This window comes from Pinus tabuliformis, chromosome X (genome assembly GCF_031772625.1).
Source record: "Pinus tabuliformis cultivar Carrire ecotype Pingquan chromosome X, CPIR1, whole genome shotgun sequence".
NCBI lineage: Eukaryota > Viridiplantae > Streptophyta > Pinopsida > Pinales > Pinaceae > Pinus > Pinus tabuliformis.
This window is the reverse complement of record NC_142308.1, coordinates 457,119,089-457,136,371: the sequence shown is the minus strand read 5'-3', so window position 1 is coordinate 457,136,371 and position 17,283 is coordinate 457,119,089.

Here is a 17,283-nt window from a genome sequence, read left to right as displayed (position 1 = left end):
ACATTGCAAGCATAACAAGAATAGTCCTACTATATTTATAACATATGAATGAAAACATGTCAGATCTGAGCTTTTATTAAGTGAAAGTTACAATCATACATACACCATTGATGGACCCCTAGACCCAATAGTGGAACATGAAGTCAACATCACCTGCTCCTCCAAAGAAATATACTCCCTCTATGTTATAGAGAATCCAAGGCTCTCATAAAATCCCAAGCCTTTGAATCTAATCCTAAGCCTACCTAAAAGCTCAGCTCCCAAAAATCCCTTTACATGAGTTATGAGGTTATATTTATAACAAGAAGGTGTCTCTCTTCAACTCCCCTTTGTGACTCTTGGACTTCCCTCATAACTCTTTAACTTCTCTACCAAATGATTGATTACATTACATATTGACTCTTCATATTCCAATATTGACACTTGGAATTCCACTTACAAATTACAAAATAATATTACAATTTACACTTGTACCAACATAAGACAAAATTAGGTAGAGCCAACTAGATATCCTACTAAGACAAAACACTATCATGCTTGAGTTTGGGGAAAATCAAGCTTAGCAACTTCCACTTGATGTCTTTCAGTCACGTATCAGTTCCAAGCTTGGTATTCTGTGATGACATCCCCAAACTGTGCAATGGTGTTTAGCTGGAAGCATGCTCTAGCCTCCATGGCATCTAGGCAAAATGATTTGGAACCCGTTTGAACTTCTTTCTGTAGCATGAACAACTTTTTTCTCACTTGGACAAGGCCACCGATTTAGTTTTGCATGTTCTATCTATTCACCTCCAAATTTCCTTGGTGGCAATATGTCTTAGCTGCTCCAAGTATTCTTCTAATTCCTTCATGATTTGGTTACTGGGTTTGGCATCAAAAAGTGAGCCAATTGATGGGATCTTGTGGGACTTCACCAAGAAATCAGAACATTGTATAAGTGTGCATACGATGCCTTAATGTTACCAATGAATGAGGCGAGTTGTTTGATGTTCTGGATCAACATCCACACTCTTTCTTTCTCTAGCTCTGATTGTTGCTTCATTTTCTTTCCCAAGTCAAGCAGTGCCCCTTTTTATCACATTGACCATTCATGCACGACAACGATGGAAGCTTGTACATTCCTAAGAGTTTTGACAAATTCTTTACACTATTGCTACAAGCCATGCAAGTCAAAATCTACCTTATGCATAGTAACAAGCTCCTCATAAATATTTTGCATGGTCTCTAGAATTGTAGATACTTCACCAAGTATCGCTACCTTCATTTCCTCTAGATGGAACTGTGCAGAAGCTGTGTTCTAAGCTATGACATGGAGTTGTTCAATCTCTTGCCTAGCAACCTACAAGCTCTTTGCCAATTCCTTATTCTCAACCATCAAATACTCAGTGTTTGACTTTGCTGCACTTACGAAGGCCAAATTGGCTGCGGTAATGGCATTTGGATTCTTCCTAGTGTCTGCCACAATTATACTGTCTCTAATAAATGCAGGCGATGTGAGGTCATTCGGAAAATTCTTCTTATGCACTTGTACAATATTCTTCTAGATTTCATCATATGACAAATTATATGTGTCCATCACAACATCATCATCAAGAGGAACAATTTCCTCTTCCTCACCTAGAGCTAACTCTGTTGCTGGAGGTGTGCTATAGGGATTACTGCATGAGTGTTTGGTGATGTAGAAAACCCTCAAGGATCTTCCCATGATCCTCGGTAGATAGTTAGATGAGCTTCATCTGTCACAAAGATACATGCATATCTATGTTTAACAAACGAATATCAAAGCGAGAAGGATTTATTACCTCGAGTCTTAGTGTGGTGTTGCTGGAGAGCACAATGAAGCTAGGTGGAAGACGCCTGAGCTGGCTCCAGATCAAAACCTGCACAAAGTAAAGACAATTGTAATATCACATCATAAAACCTTGATAGAAAAATGCACGAACATATAAAAGATATCTATTTGCATATAACTAAGCCACTCATGCTAGAATATATTAGATCAACATATAAACAAGTTTATACTACCAACATCACGGAGTGGACAACACAAATCCAGTTCTATATTGATGTAGAAAGAGTGATTACAACCATCAGTTGCATCAGCCTTCCCTTACCCCTCTAGCTCCTCCCTTTCTCCCCCTTCTTAACCTCTTTTGATGCCTTAGTCTAAGACTCTGCTTGACAGTCAAATAAGCAGTCCTTTCAAATTTTTTGACCTCTTTCACAACAGCCCAAGCCTTGCATATATAACATGTAGGTTTAAGGTTGCCAAGTCCTTCATGAGTTCCATTAGGCAAAAGCAGTGATGTTTCTTGCTTTGGTGCTCTTTCCCATTTGCATACTCAATTAGGAATTAGTAATTCCCCCAAACAAGTTGAGTTATGATGTGTTCCCTGCTTTTATGGGCTGACATAGGAGAAAATATAGGGATATTTGCTCAGTCAATTTGCTCCTTTGACCCATAGAACTTGATGTAGTTTCACTAACGTTGTTCCCAAGGTAGCAACTAGAGTTACCCTAGGCACTAATGCACCCATAAGCTTGCTTAGAATCTTTATAAAGAAGGTTGTTAGTGTCTAGAGAGCATTAGCTTGACAACTAGGCCTGTGAACTTGGTCAGTCCTTCAGTCGTCATGTCTTTGTCCTCTAAGTTGATGAGGAGGTCATTTTCCTATATAACAGATGTCCCCTAATGTGTGATATTAGAGGCTATGACAATGGCCACAATAATTTATATTTAACTGTCCTTTTATTTCGAAAAAAGACAGAGAGGATTGGAGCTTTGGGCGGTACAGGAAACTTGATACAACACATATATATAAAACAACTAAAATCATGTCCTGAGTCAGGCATTCCCATGCTTAGTAGCTATGTCAGAGTGATTTTCTCAAAAAGGAGATATGATGATGTTGACTGCTGAAAAGCACAATGCGGAACCGGTGTCATAATAGGATCATTCTAATGAGTTGTATCCAAAAAACAATAGCTGCAGCTTGGAAGAGGAAACAAGGCTGAGTGATGCAAGCCTCTATCCAAGGTCTTGATTTTTGTTTCACCGAACATCATAGATCGATACATGTGAATATATGTGTTGATGTCGAACATGCATGAAATCGTTTGATTACCAGTCAATAATGGAGACCATTAACAGATGCAAGGAAGGCCACCAATAATGGTGATGGTCTCCAAGATGCATAGTACAATCTAGCGAGTGTGAAAAATGTTTTTGTTGTCAAACACTCATAGAATTGTTTAACCAGGAGCCAATAATGAAAACCCCTAATCAAACACAAGGTGACCTGCCACTGATGTCTACAAGTACCAAGGCATTGAAGTGTTTCTGGGTCTTCTTCCTAGATAGAGTGTTGAAGTCGATAGGAAGAGACCTGTCGAAAGGTAGGCAATAAGGTGTCCTACATCAGTCAACACGAAACGGGACAAGGATGATTGTTTTTTGAGGAATCTTTTGAACATTGGTTCAAAGCGACAGAGGGCATGATGGTAGGATATGCTTGATGAGTTGATGGTGGAAATAGAAGAAAAAGGTTTTCCCTTGAATAATAGAAGGAACAACAACAGTTTTAACCATGCAGCACTAGACTCATGAAAACCAAAGAGTGTTAGGATACAGATATGCAAGAACATCAGGGTATATAGGCTAAACTCATAGGATGGTAAGATTCATTTTGAGAGGTTGTCACAAGGAATTTTTATCTGAGGGAGTGCCATGTTCAAGGGAACAACTACTGCCAAAAAACTCTTTAAAAATATGGAACATAACTCAGTTGTATTGTCCATTTTTCCCATCTAATTAGTTTAGTGAGTCCAGACAGGTAAACTCATCCATATTTTCATGTTTTAAGAGTCTGAAAATGATTTCAAAAAGAGAGACTCTATGCCCTATTTGATTAGTTTAATTAGTCCAGACAGGCAAACTCATCGATATTTTCATGTTTTAAGAGTATAAAAGGGATCATAAAAAGAGCGAATCTATCCTTCGTATGTGTAATTTAATGAGTCCAGATGAGATAAATCGGTGGTCTTTTCATATTTAGAGAGTCTGAAAAGATCGTAAAGAACGACTCCAGGGTGGTCCCTTTGTCATAGTTTTTAACCGAGTGCGACAAAAGTTTAATAGTATACCCGGAACGATTCCTTTTCCGTGAGTTAATCTAATGAGTATGGATAAAGAGAAACCTATGCTCAATAGATGTTTGCCTCATTTTGTTACGAGTACGAGGAGATGGAGAAAACTCGATTTTCTTCGTGAAATTTTTAATGAGTCATGCGATGAAAAACTCAATACCTTCATTGAATTTTAACGAGTCAAATGAAGAAAACTCTAGTATCTTTTTTAGTTCAGTGAGAAACAAAAAAGAGGTTAAAGAACTTCTCATTCCTTCTTCATAGATTTAATGAGCCTGAAGAAGGAAAAAACTCAGGGATTTTTTGATTTTAAGAGCAAGAAATAGTCCCAAAAAAGCAAGCGCTCATATCGTCGTCGTAAATGTTTAACAAGCCCAATGATGAAAACTTGGGGTTTTTTCATTTTAACGAGTCAGAAAAGTTCCTAAAAATAATGCTTAGAGCTTCTTCATAAGTGTTTAACGAGTTTGAAGAAGGAACTCTGGGTTTTTTCAGTTTTATGAGTGAGAAAAAGTCCCAAAAAAGAATGCTCAATCGATCTTTTTAATTTTAATGAGCTAGAAAAATAGGGAAAAAGAGTTGCTCGAGCCATCATCGTATGTGTTTAATGAGCCCAACGATGAAAAAATCAGGGATTTTTTAGTTTTATAGCGAGAAAACATCCCATAAAAGAAAGCGCTCATAGAGAATTGCACATGGTCATTTTTTTTGTTCATTCCTGAAAATTCTTTCATCAAAACATGAGGAATTTCTGTCAATTTGGGGTCATGGCATTGTTGAAGCCCCAAAAATCGGGTCGACAACAAGGGGGATACCCACCCGGTCCGGACCTTGGTTGGCAGCTCCTTATCCGTTTGGTATAGCGGGTCCGACTGGGGATAATGGGACCAGTTTCCCAATCTAAGGGTGTGTGTGTGCAAAGTTGGATTATGATGATCTAAGAGTTCTGATCTAAGCTACTTTAATCTAATTCTATACTATTGTAATCTAATGAAAACAACACATCTAATCTATGCTAACCCGGAGTTTATTTCTTCTATTATGCGATCTAAAGAGATTTCAAACAATAACTGGTAATAAAGATCATTCAGCTATCATAAGAATGGAAATCAATTAAGATGAACCACTTTGCATAAAACGTTAGGCAAAACAGTTGTGAACAACATATCGCATAATAAGTTATTCATATATCAAACATAAATAAATGACTCTACCATACAAAAGTGCCAGATGGTAACTCACACATTCATGCAATAACATATAAACAACTAAAAACTGTATATCACTTTAAGAATATAAGCAGAAATGGCCAAGAGATAAAAGTACCATTTATGACTGGTCCTACTCATAAGTTTTAAGCAAAAATGATTTATCTCTACTTGTTCTAACATCTACTAAGAGTGCAGAAGTGCAACATCAGCAGCAGACATCAAATGCAAACATTAATAAACCTCGATCCATCCATTCATCAAAACCTCCTCTGAGGGTGCAGAAGTGCATGTTCTGAGGACAAGTTTTTGACAAATTTCTGGACCCTTCTCCAAATGCATGAGAAGGGTTAAAATACTACTTCCTAATTCTAATAATAGTTAATTTACAAAATTTAGGATGCGGTTTTCAAATGACCGTCCTTTTTCTAATCTAATTTTAAAGAAAAAACAACATTCTAAATAAAATTACTTCTGAATCTGATCCTTAAAGCTGCATGCATTCATCATGGGTTTGAGGAGAGTCGGCTGGCTGACTTCTGCTTTGAGCTGGGCTGAGAAAAAAGAATCTATGAGAGCTGGCACTACTTTCTCGGCCACATTTATGACACATTTCACAGTCATCTGCTGACTATGCGGCTTCACTAAGTATGCCCAGTAACACTCCCAATTTAACCTGTCTAGCGCTTGGACCGCTTTTTCCTTTTCCTGTGCTTTCTGTTTCCATTCTGCTTGTAGTCGTAGTTTATTTGGAAAATACCCTAGGGTGGTCTCTTCGATCAAGTTTGCTCTGTGCAAATTTTCATTTACACAGTCGACAAGAATGCTCGCTGTCGTAGCCGTTGTTTCTGCTGCTTGTTCTGCTTCCCTGATTTGATCGTCCCATTTGTTGAAGAGCAAGTCTTTATGATTTTCATTTATCTTGGGTGCGCCTACTCTTTTTCCCTCATATTCTTCCTGCCAAGCCAAGTACTCCGTCACTCGTTTGTCAATCTGATCATAGTCGCTTCGCAAGTCCACTACTTGATTGGTGATTTTATCACTCAGTTCGCAATAATAACTCCACTGTGATATCTTCTGTCCCAACTCCTCCTGTTGCTGCAGTAGTTGTTGGTTCAAGGCAATAGACTCTGAAATGAACTCTGTAATTTTGGGGTCGTCTCTGTGCATCTCTTGTACATCCTACAATTGTTTTCCCTTTTCATCCAAACTTCTTTGATAGCTTATTTACATTTGCTGGAAGTCCTCCTGCAACTTTTCAAGCTGTTTGCATACCTCATTATTGGCATTGGCTTGTTGCAATTGTAGTTGCAGTACCTGTATCTGATTTTCTTGCTCTTTCAGCAATTGTTGTACCTCTGACGCTTTGTCAATTGTCGCAGAGGCATACGCCCCTGCGATCCGAGACAGTTTGGTGAGATTTTCAGTTGGATTGTTGACAGGATCTTTCCACAGGACGTCTAAGTGCTTAGCATCCTGAGAAAGTGTGTTTTCTAACTTTCTCCTTTTTCTTTGCCTTCTTACAACTGCTTTATGTTGGGGACTGTAAAATATGTCCAGTGGGGGAATTTCTTCTACATTCAGTAGAAGCTCAGAAGATGGAGCGATAGGAATATGCTCCGTTTCTGTGACATTGCTGACTATGGTTGAGCACACTTCTTGTGTTACCTGTGTATTGCTCACATGTGTTTTTGGGGCCTGTCCTTCAAGATTGATCAGTTCGTTGAAGGTTTCCCATTCTTTGTCTAATTCTGTTGTGACGGGTGGTGCTTCAATGATGAGAGGGGGAACATCTCTTGACGGGGAGGTGATAACTTGCTGCTGTGGAAATTCCATTGATTGAGCGGTGTCCTTAGCTGATTCTTCGCCTTTATCTTGGTTGTTTATGGATTTCTTAGAATTCTCAGGCATCTCTTGTCCACTCTTCGATTTAGATCCAACAACGCTTGAATTCTCACTAAGGCTAATGCTTGGAGTAGGTTCTCTGGTAGGTAGTTGCAGCTTTTCTAGAGGAATAGTGGCTAGTCTTCTTTCCCTGTATACCATGAATTTTTGGAGGTCATCTGGAGACAATCGCGATTGAGCTTCCCGCAAAATTTCTTGGAGTGAGCTTTTATTCTGAAATAAATCATCAAATATATCCTTCTTTCCAACGAATATCTTTATCTTGACGTTCATTGTGAAATCTTGGGCAACTTCATTTGGGTCAAATGGCCTTGCTGAGAATTTAAATAATTGTAGACACGTCATATTCTCCACTTTGGTGAATGCGTGAACCACATCGAACATTGAAAAGGCCCCACAAGCTACATGAAACTGGGGCCATATGGCCTTCTTTTTGTCTTTTAGGTCTTTGGTTAGGCCGCATTCTGAACATGTTTGATATGAAATTTCTCAAGCCAACAGTTTGTGAGGAATATATAAAGGTAGGACATGAGGAGGGACAGTGCTTCCAAATACTCTAATATAGGTGAACCATTCTTCCCTGAACCATCTTGCGATGGGGATGATATCTATCTGTGCCTCAGGTAAGCACCTCAGGGGTTCTTTATCATACATCATTCTATACATGGGTAAGATGAGCCCATGACAAATTTGGTAGAAATGCGGAATGAACTGAGAATCCCATAATATCTTATGATAAACATGGATGGGTAATGGGTCCTGAGTTGTCCATTTCCAACCCATAGAGGGAAATTTGGACACATAACAAATAGAATCCATAACATATGCGGATAGGTAAAAAGGAGGATAGATCCTTTGAGACATGGATCTCTTAGACCGGTATTTGATAATAGTTGTGAACAGGTTATTAGAAAAGATCTTGGCCCAATCTATAATAACAACATTTGTGGCAGCATCAATCAATGGTAACCATTCAGACGAAAACTTATTGATATCTGGCATCCCAAATAATCTACAAAGCATGGCCGCAGTAAAACAATACGGAGAGGTGAGGGAACCAGTGTTGTACATACCGTTTTTAGCCTTTTTGAGCGGTTCATCTTTTCTGGACCAATCTTTAGTGGTCTCTGATAGGTTCGGGTTCTCTGCCACAAATTTTTTAATGAATTGTGCATTGTAAGTCGCCTGTGGTTTAGGAAGATGATACATGAGCTTTAAGTCCTGTGCAGCGAATGACCCGATGAGCCCATGTCCTTGAATATTGAACTGTATGTCGTTCATTTATGCATTGTCAAGTATCCACTTGATCATATCCGTATATGGGAGAATTTTAGGCCTTGCTGCTATCCGATGAAGGAATGAGCATGCCAGTTCTTCTAAGGATGCTTCGGAAGAGCCCTGTGAATCTGCGACAGTAGTAACCTTCATTATTCTGGGGTTTTCTTCTTCAAGCAGTCTGTACATGCTTTCCCACGTCGATATTCCCACGTCTCTGTTACAAGCTGTGTCTGTATATAAAGGTGCCATCTCCTTCACCTCAGAGCCCTGAGCCTTACTTTTCTTTCCCATCTCTTCCTGCGTATGGCTTTGTATCGCCTTTCGTTCTTCGTTCCTGCAGCTCACAAATGGAAATGATTGATCAAGAAAGGTGATGGGAGAGTCTTAAATGCAACAGATATATCAAATATGCCACCTTACGTGAAGTAATTCTTTGCAAAAGCACGCGTCTACATTTAATAGATGACAACTAATTCCTTTATTATCATTAAAAGCGCATGATCTTAAGTCAGATTATGGTAAGTGGATTTTCTTGAATAGTGCGCCCGAAAGTTTCGTGATGGGGTGATTTTGCGATTTGGTTCGCAATCGTCGCAGATCGCGACATTGCATTATTGCACCATCACGCTCTCGCATTATTGAACCATCGTGTTATCGCAATATCGCACACATCGCAGATCGCAGAAGTTTTATGCTTGCCATATTTTTGTTAGCCCATTCCTGCGATATGCGATCTTGCGATCGGGGTTATCGTAGATCAGAAAATCTTGAAGGCTTTCCCATTGGCATTACTTTATTGCGATGCGATATATCGCTTAGCACGAGAATCTTGCACATACCAGGATTATACCCAAATGGAGGAGTTTTTCTGTCATTTTATGATGCGAATTTTAAAGATTTTTTCTTATCATAAACTTAGGTTTTAAAGTATTCAAAAAGATCTTCCTAAGCTTACGATGGTAACCTTATTTCGAAGAAAGGAAACTCTAGCTTTTCCTAAAGTTTTAACTAAGGGTCCCCATTCATTTAGTATTTTGGACAACACTTAAATGAAAAAGGGGGGGGGGGGGTTGTTGCTGGCCACAACAATTGGCGATTCACTTGGGAGAACCAGTTATCTCTGTTTTTCTATTGAACTTTTCAAATTTCCAAAACATTTTTTTTTTTTTGGAAAATTAAACTTTATTATAAAAAGATAAAGTGCATTATACCCTAAACTGTCAACGACATTTCATTCCAACCTCTTTCTACTTTAATTATTTTCTTCCTCAGCTGGTCCTTGCATTTACATCAGCCATTACTTGGTCTTGTAAAAATAAAAATAAGGTCTTCCCCGTGTACCAATTTTTTTATTATTATTTTTTTTAATATGCTCATTTGTCGCAGGTAGAGCCTCTGCTGCCAGCAGGCGTTCATAGCCTCGACAGGGTTACCTATTACCCAGTGATGATCCTTTATCCTGCTTAAGGTGATCTACAACTTTTCAAACCCATATTGACACTTTTTCCTTTTTTATTCTCAAAGAACAATGTCTTGGTTTGGTAGCCAAATTATGACGCAGTCATTCACTTGATTTACACTTTTGTTGAACAAGCTAGCTCGTGATGAGACCCCTTGTCTTTTGATTTCAATAATCTTAAGTCATTGCCCTGTTTTGATGGACAGTGTTTGGCAAAGTCAGCAAAGTTTATAATATTTGTGATCATGATAAGCCGGCTCGTGATGAGACCTCTTATTCTTTGAGATATAGTGTTTTTTGGATTGTCTCTCTGAATGCTGCGATTTTCTTTAACAGGGAGGATATCATCGATTTCCTTAAGAAAGATCTGGATGACAATAATAAAGTTTTTTGGACATGGCTGATCTACAGGGAATCCTCATTTCGTTATTGATACCTTTCATTGTACTGATATAAAACAATTTCTTCACTAAGATTGCTTTCGTCAAATTTTTTGGAAGTTGAAACTAGTATCATATCTGGTTTAAAGTTTTTAACTGTATCTATTAATAATAAAGATTAAGTTTCCAAAATATTTGCTATTTATATGAGCAGAAGTTCAAAATCTGATAGAGAAATGGTGTCTTTAGTAAATGTCAAATGCTGTTAACCACAGGCAAATTTTATTAGGGAGGGGAAAATTTAAAGAAATGAGAGGTAACTTTTCCCTTGGATTATGTACATGATAGGGATAAGTTCTTCTCTTATTTTGCCTATCAATATTTAAAAACTAAATTATCCACTTAACAACCTAGCTAAACTACCCCTACTCCTATTCTAACTATAAACAAAAAAATTAACTAGGTAAAATGATATTTCCAGTGGAACCATCTTTTCATTTTTATTCCTACACGTATGTACCTTTTAAACATTAGTGTTAAGAATAAAACTTTTCTTGGACTGTGAACATTGGATGTAGGATTAGAAAGTGTAACTTCAGTTGGAATTCCGCCTGAAATTTCTTTCTTATGAAATCTTTTGTCCAATTGGATACCTATTGGATCATAAAAATCGGGATGAATTTCTGTTATGGATTGGTGATCACGTAATAGGAAAGATGACAAGCCAGATTGCGAATATGATTTTTTAGTTTTGATGGCCTATAATCTACTATGCGTAAAAGTCAAGCTTTTAGCAATTTCTTGTAAAAGGAAAGTTTCCACATATAAATCACTAAATAAATTAATGAAGAATAGATGGAAATTTTTGGAAAGAGATTTATCAATTAACGCGAATTGCTGGCAAGTTTCCAAAAATATTTTTTTTTGTTGATGATGTTTTGGATGACACAGAAGTTTCTTCTGAAAGGCTGATATTGATTGATCGTGGAATTGAAAAAGTTCTGTATTTCCTTGACACAATTTAGTTTTCCAAAATGGTAATACATCTTTCGAATGTTCTTTGATAAGGTGCTCAATATACCATAGTAATCTATCGAAAGTCAAAGAATTTAGAACACAATCCGATTTTGTACAAAATGAGTGCAAGCAAAAAAGAATGTAATGATTATTCGTACAGCTAATGTTACAGCACAACTGGGACTGACATGAAATATCTTCTTCTTCACAAGAACTGGCCAGAATTATGGGATCTGAGTAACTTTGAATTATGTCTTGTGAATCAGAAAACAAGTTATGATTGGGAACAGGCATAGGGGTTTGCTCATGATACGAATCATAGATCGGGATATTGTTTTGGATAGTAAAATCATGCAAATGATCTGTCACTCTGGAATGAGGATCGACTGATATGATTCTTGGATTGGAATATCTCTCATTATCTGAGCTCTGTTGAGTTACTTGAGATAAATCAATATCACCATCATCATCATAGTAACTATCATAAATGATTTTACTGGTCTCTCTAGATTTTTCTTTTTCATCCAATATTTTCAGAAAAGGAAGGTCAAGTCGTTCTTGTTTATTAATGACCAAAGGATGTTCTATAGCTGCCTCTTTATTTTGAAAACCTAATGTTGATTTATTTGAATAATCCTCGATACTTTTTGAGATATCATTAATACTGATGGGGAAAAATTATCATCACTAAATACATCAGGATAAAGAGAAAAATGCGATTCTGAAACAATGCATTTGAAAATATCATCGTGAACAAATTCTTGTTCATCACATTCACCGTAGACATCGGGCTTTATATCATACCTTTGCGTGTTTGTATTTTCCAAAAGAGAATTAATTTGCTGTTCTAACTTGGGCGTTTGACTTGCCATGATATTATCGAACCTTGTCTCCAAGTTGTCTTCTGGTTCCAAGGCAGGCTCTCTTTCAACATCTTCGCTTTTATCTTCTTGCATTAGAGCAGGCAGGTTTCCTAAGCTTTGGGAATTTTCTTCATCATGAGTGATTCGCACATTTAAATTGGAATTTTCATTCCTATTAGAAGAAAATAAAACAAGACTCGAACTAATTTCTGATGGATTAGACATAGGAGGTAGGGAATGTTCAGAATAATCTGAAGATTCTTCATTCAAGATCATATTTCAGACAATCAAGATGAAATCGCATATTAAAATCCCTAACAGATTCATCTTCTTTTCATAGATATTCAATCTCATCATATACCTGATCATAATCATAGCAATCAAATTTACAGATGAAAGCTTTGACAAATTGGTCCCAGCTGTGAATTGAGGCAACTGGGAGGGTTCTACACCATTTTCTAGCTTCCGCCGTGAATGTAAGAGTAAAAATTCTGCATAAAACACCTTCATCAATTCTTTGAATGTTCGAACTTGAAACTCTTTGAATAAATTGAAGAGCATGATTAAAAGCAGAAGAATTATTCTTACCATTGAATTTTACCTGAGATAAGAGTCTTACCACTTCAGGTGGAGTGTTGGAATAGGCACGAACATGGATGCAACTCCAAATTGGAAGTTTGTGAGCAGCCATCCTAATTCAAATGATTACGATTTCAAACCATTCCAATAGACACTATGTTCAGGCCCTCCTTCTAGCGCCAAATATGTTGAAGCCCCGAAAATCGGGTCGACAACAAGGGGGATACCCACCCGGTCCGGACCTTGGTTGGCAGCTCCTTATCCGTTTGGTATAGCGGGTCCGACTGGGGATAATGGGACCAGTTTCCCAATCTAAGGGTGTGTGTGTGCAGAGTTGGATTATGCTGATCTAAGAGTTCTGATCTAAGCTACTTTAATCTAATTCTATGCTATTGTAATCTAATGAAAACAACACATCTAATCTATGCTAACTCGGGGTGTATTTCTTCTATTATGCGATCTAAAGAGATTTCAAACAATAATTGGTAATAAAGATCATTCAGCTATCATAATGATGGAAATCAATTAAGATGAACCACTTTGCATGAAATGTTAGGCAAAACAGTTGTGAACAACATATCGCATAATAAGTTATTCATATATCAAACATAAATAAATGACTCCACCGTACAAAAGTGCCAAATGGTAACTCACACATTCATGCAATAACATATAAACAACTAAAAAATGTATATCACTTTAAGAATATAAGCATAAATGGCCAAGAGATAAAAGTACCATTTATGACTGGTCCTACTCATAAGCTTTAAGCAAAAATGATTTATCTCTACTTGTTCTAACATCTACTAAGTGTACAGAAGTGCAACATCAGTAGCAGACATCAAATGCAAACATTAATAAACCTCGATCCATCCATTCATCAAAACCTCCTCTGAGGGTGCAGAAGTGCATGTTCTGAGGACAAGTTTTTGACAAATTTCTGGACCCTTCTCCAAATGCATGAGAAGGGTTAAAATACTACTTCCTAATTCTAATAATAGTTAATTTACAAAATTTAGGATGCGGTTTTCAAATGACCGTCCTTTTTCTAATCTAATTTTAAATAAAAAACAACATTCTAAATAAAATTACTTCTGAATCTGATCCTTAAAGCTGCATGCATTCATCATGGGTTTGAGGAGAGTCGGCTGGCTGACTTCTGCTTTGAGCTGGGCTGAGAAAACAGAATCTATGAGAGCTGGCACTACTTTCTCGGCCACATTTATGATACATTTCACAGTCATCTGCTGACTATGCGGCTTCACTAAGTATGCCCAGTAACACTCCCAATTTAACCTGTCTAGCGCTTGGACCGCTTTTTCCTTTTCCTGTGCTTTCTGTTTCCATTCTGCTTGTAGTCGTAGTTTATTTGGAAAATACCCTGGGGTGGTCTCTTTGATCAAGTTTGCTCTATGCAAATTTTCATTTACACAGTTGACAAGAATGCTCGCTGTCATAGCCGCTGTTTCTGTTGCTTGTTCTGCTTCCCTGATTTGATTGTCCCATTTGTTGAAGAGCAAGTCTTTATGATTTTCATTTATCTTGGGTGCGCCTGCTCTTTTTCCCTCGTCTTATTCCTGCCAAGCCAAGTACTCTGTCACTCATTTGTCAATCTGATCATAGTCGCTTCGCAAGTCCACTACTTGATTGGTGATTTTATCTCTCAGTTCGCAATAATAACTCCACTGTGATATCTTCTCTCCCAACTCCTCCTGTTGCTGCAGTAGTTGTTGGTTCAAGGCAATAGACTCTGAAATGAACTTTGTAATTTTGGGGTTGTCTCTGTGCATCTCCTGTACATCCTGCAATTGTTTTCCCTTTTCATCCAAACTTCTTTGATAGCTTATTTGCATTTGCTAGAAGTCCTCCTGCAACTTTTCAAGCTGTTTGCGTACCTCATTATTGGCATTGGCTTGTTGCAATTGTAGTTGCAGTACCTGTATATGATTTTCTTGCTCTTTCAGCAATTGTTGTACCTCTGACGCTTTGTCAATTGTCGCAGAGGCATACGCCCCTGCGATCTGAGACAGTTTGGTGAAATTTTCAGTTGGATTATTGACAGGATCTTTCCACGGGATGTCTAAGTGCTCAGCATCATGAGAAAGTGTGTTTTCTAACTTTCTCTTTTTTCTTTGCCTTCTTACAATTGCTTTATGTTGGGGACTGTAAAATATGTCCAGTGGGGGAATTTCTTCTACATTCAGTAGAAGCTCAGAAGATGGAGCGATAGGAATATGCTCCGTTTCTGTGACATTGCTGACTGTGGTTGAGCACACTTCTTGTGTTACCTGTGTATTGCTCACAGGTGTTTTTGGGGCCTGTCCTTCAATATTGATCATTTCGTTGAAGGTTTCCCATTCTTTGTCTAATTCTGTTGTGACGGGTGGTGCTTCAACGATGAGAGGGGGAACATCTCTTGACGGGGAGGTGATAACTTGCTGCTGTGGAAATTCCATTGACTGAGCGGTGTCCTTAGCTGATTCTTCGCCTTTATCTTGGTCGTTTACAGATTTCTTAGAATGCTCAGGCATCTCTTGTCCACTCTTAGATTTAGATCCAGCAGCGCTTGAATTCTCACTAAGGCTAATGCTTGGAGTAGGTTCTCTGGCAGGTAGTTGCAGCTTTTCTAGAGGAACAGTGGCTAGTCTTCTTTCCCTGTATACCATGAATTTTTGGAGGTCATCTGGAGACAATCGCGATTGAGCTTCCCGCAAAATTTCTTGGAGTGAGCTTTTATTCTGAAATAAATCATCAAATAAATCCTTCTTTCCAACGAATATCTTTATCTTGACGTTCATTGTGGAATCTTGGGCAACTTCATTTGGGTCAAATGGCCTTGCCGAGAATTTAAATAATTGTAGACACGTCATATTCTCCACTTCGGTGAACGCATGACCCACATCGAACAATGAAAAGGCCCCACAAGCTACAGGAAACTGGGGCCATATGGCCTTCTTTTTGTCTTTTAGGCTTTTGGTTAGGCCGCCTTCTGAACAGGTTTGATATGCAATTCCTCGAGCCAGCAGTTTGTAAGGAATATATAAAGGTAGGACATGAGGAGGGACAGTGCTTCCAAATACTCTAATATAGGTGAACCATTCTTCCCTGAACCATCTTGCGATGGGGATGATATCTATCTGTGCCTCAGGTGAGCACCTCGGGGGTTCTTTATCATACATCATTCTATACATGGGTAAGATGAGCCCATGACAAATTTGGTAGAAATGCGGAATGAACTGAGAATCCCATAATATCTTATGATAAACATGGATGGGTAATGGGTCCTGAGTTGTCCATTTCCAACCCATAGAGGGAAATTTAGACACATAACAAATAGAATCCATAACATATGCGGATAGGTAAAAAGGAGGATAGATCCTTTGAGACATGGATCTCTTAGACCGGTATTTGATAATAGCTGTGAACAGGTTATCAGAAAAGATCTTGGCCCAATCTATAATAACGACATTTGTGGCAGCATCAATCAATGGTAACCATTCAGACGAAAACTTATTGATATCTGGCATCCCAAATAATCTACAAAGCATGGCCGCAGCAAAACAATATGGAGAGGTGAGGGAACCAGTGCTGTACATACCGTTTTTATCCTTTTTGAGTGGTTCATCTTTTCTGGACCAATCTTTAGTGGTCTCTAATAGGTTCGGGTTCTCTGCCACAAATTTTTTAATGAATTGTGCATTGTAAGTCGCCTGCAGTTCAGGAAGATGATACATGAGCTTTAAGTCCTGTGTAGCGAATGACCTGATGAGCCCATGTCCTTGAATCTTGAACTGTCTATCGTTCATTTCTGCATTGTCAAGTATCCACTTGATCATATCCGTATATGGGAGAATTTTAGGCCTTGCTGCTATCCGATGAAGGAATGAGCACGCCAGTTCTTCTAAGGATGCTTTGGAAGAGCCCTGTGAATCTGCGACAGCGGTAACCTTCATTATTCTGGGGTTTTCTTCTTCAAGCAATCTGTACATGCTTTCCCACGTCGATATTCCCGCATCTCTGTTACAAGCTGGGTCTGTATATAAAGGTGCCATCTCCTTCACTTCAGAGCCCTGAGCCTTACTTTTCTTTCCCATCTTTTCCTACGTATGGCTTTGTATCGCCTTTCGTTCTTCGTTCCTGCAGCTCACAAATGGAAATGATTGATCAAGAAAGGTGATGGGAGAGTCTTAAATGCAGCAGATATATCAAATATGCCACCTTACGTGAAGTAATTCTTTGCAAAAGCACGCGTCTACATTTAATAGATGACAACTAATTCCTTTATTATCATTAAAAGCGCATGATCTTAAGTCAGATTATGGTAAGTGGCTTTTCTTGAATAACGCGCCCGAAAGTTTCGTGATGGGGTGATTTTGCGATTTGGTTCGCAATCGTCGCAGATCGCGACATCGCATTATCGCACCATCGCGTTATCGCAATATCGCACA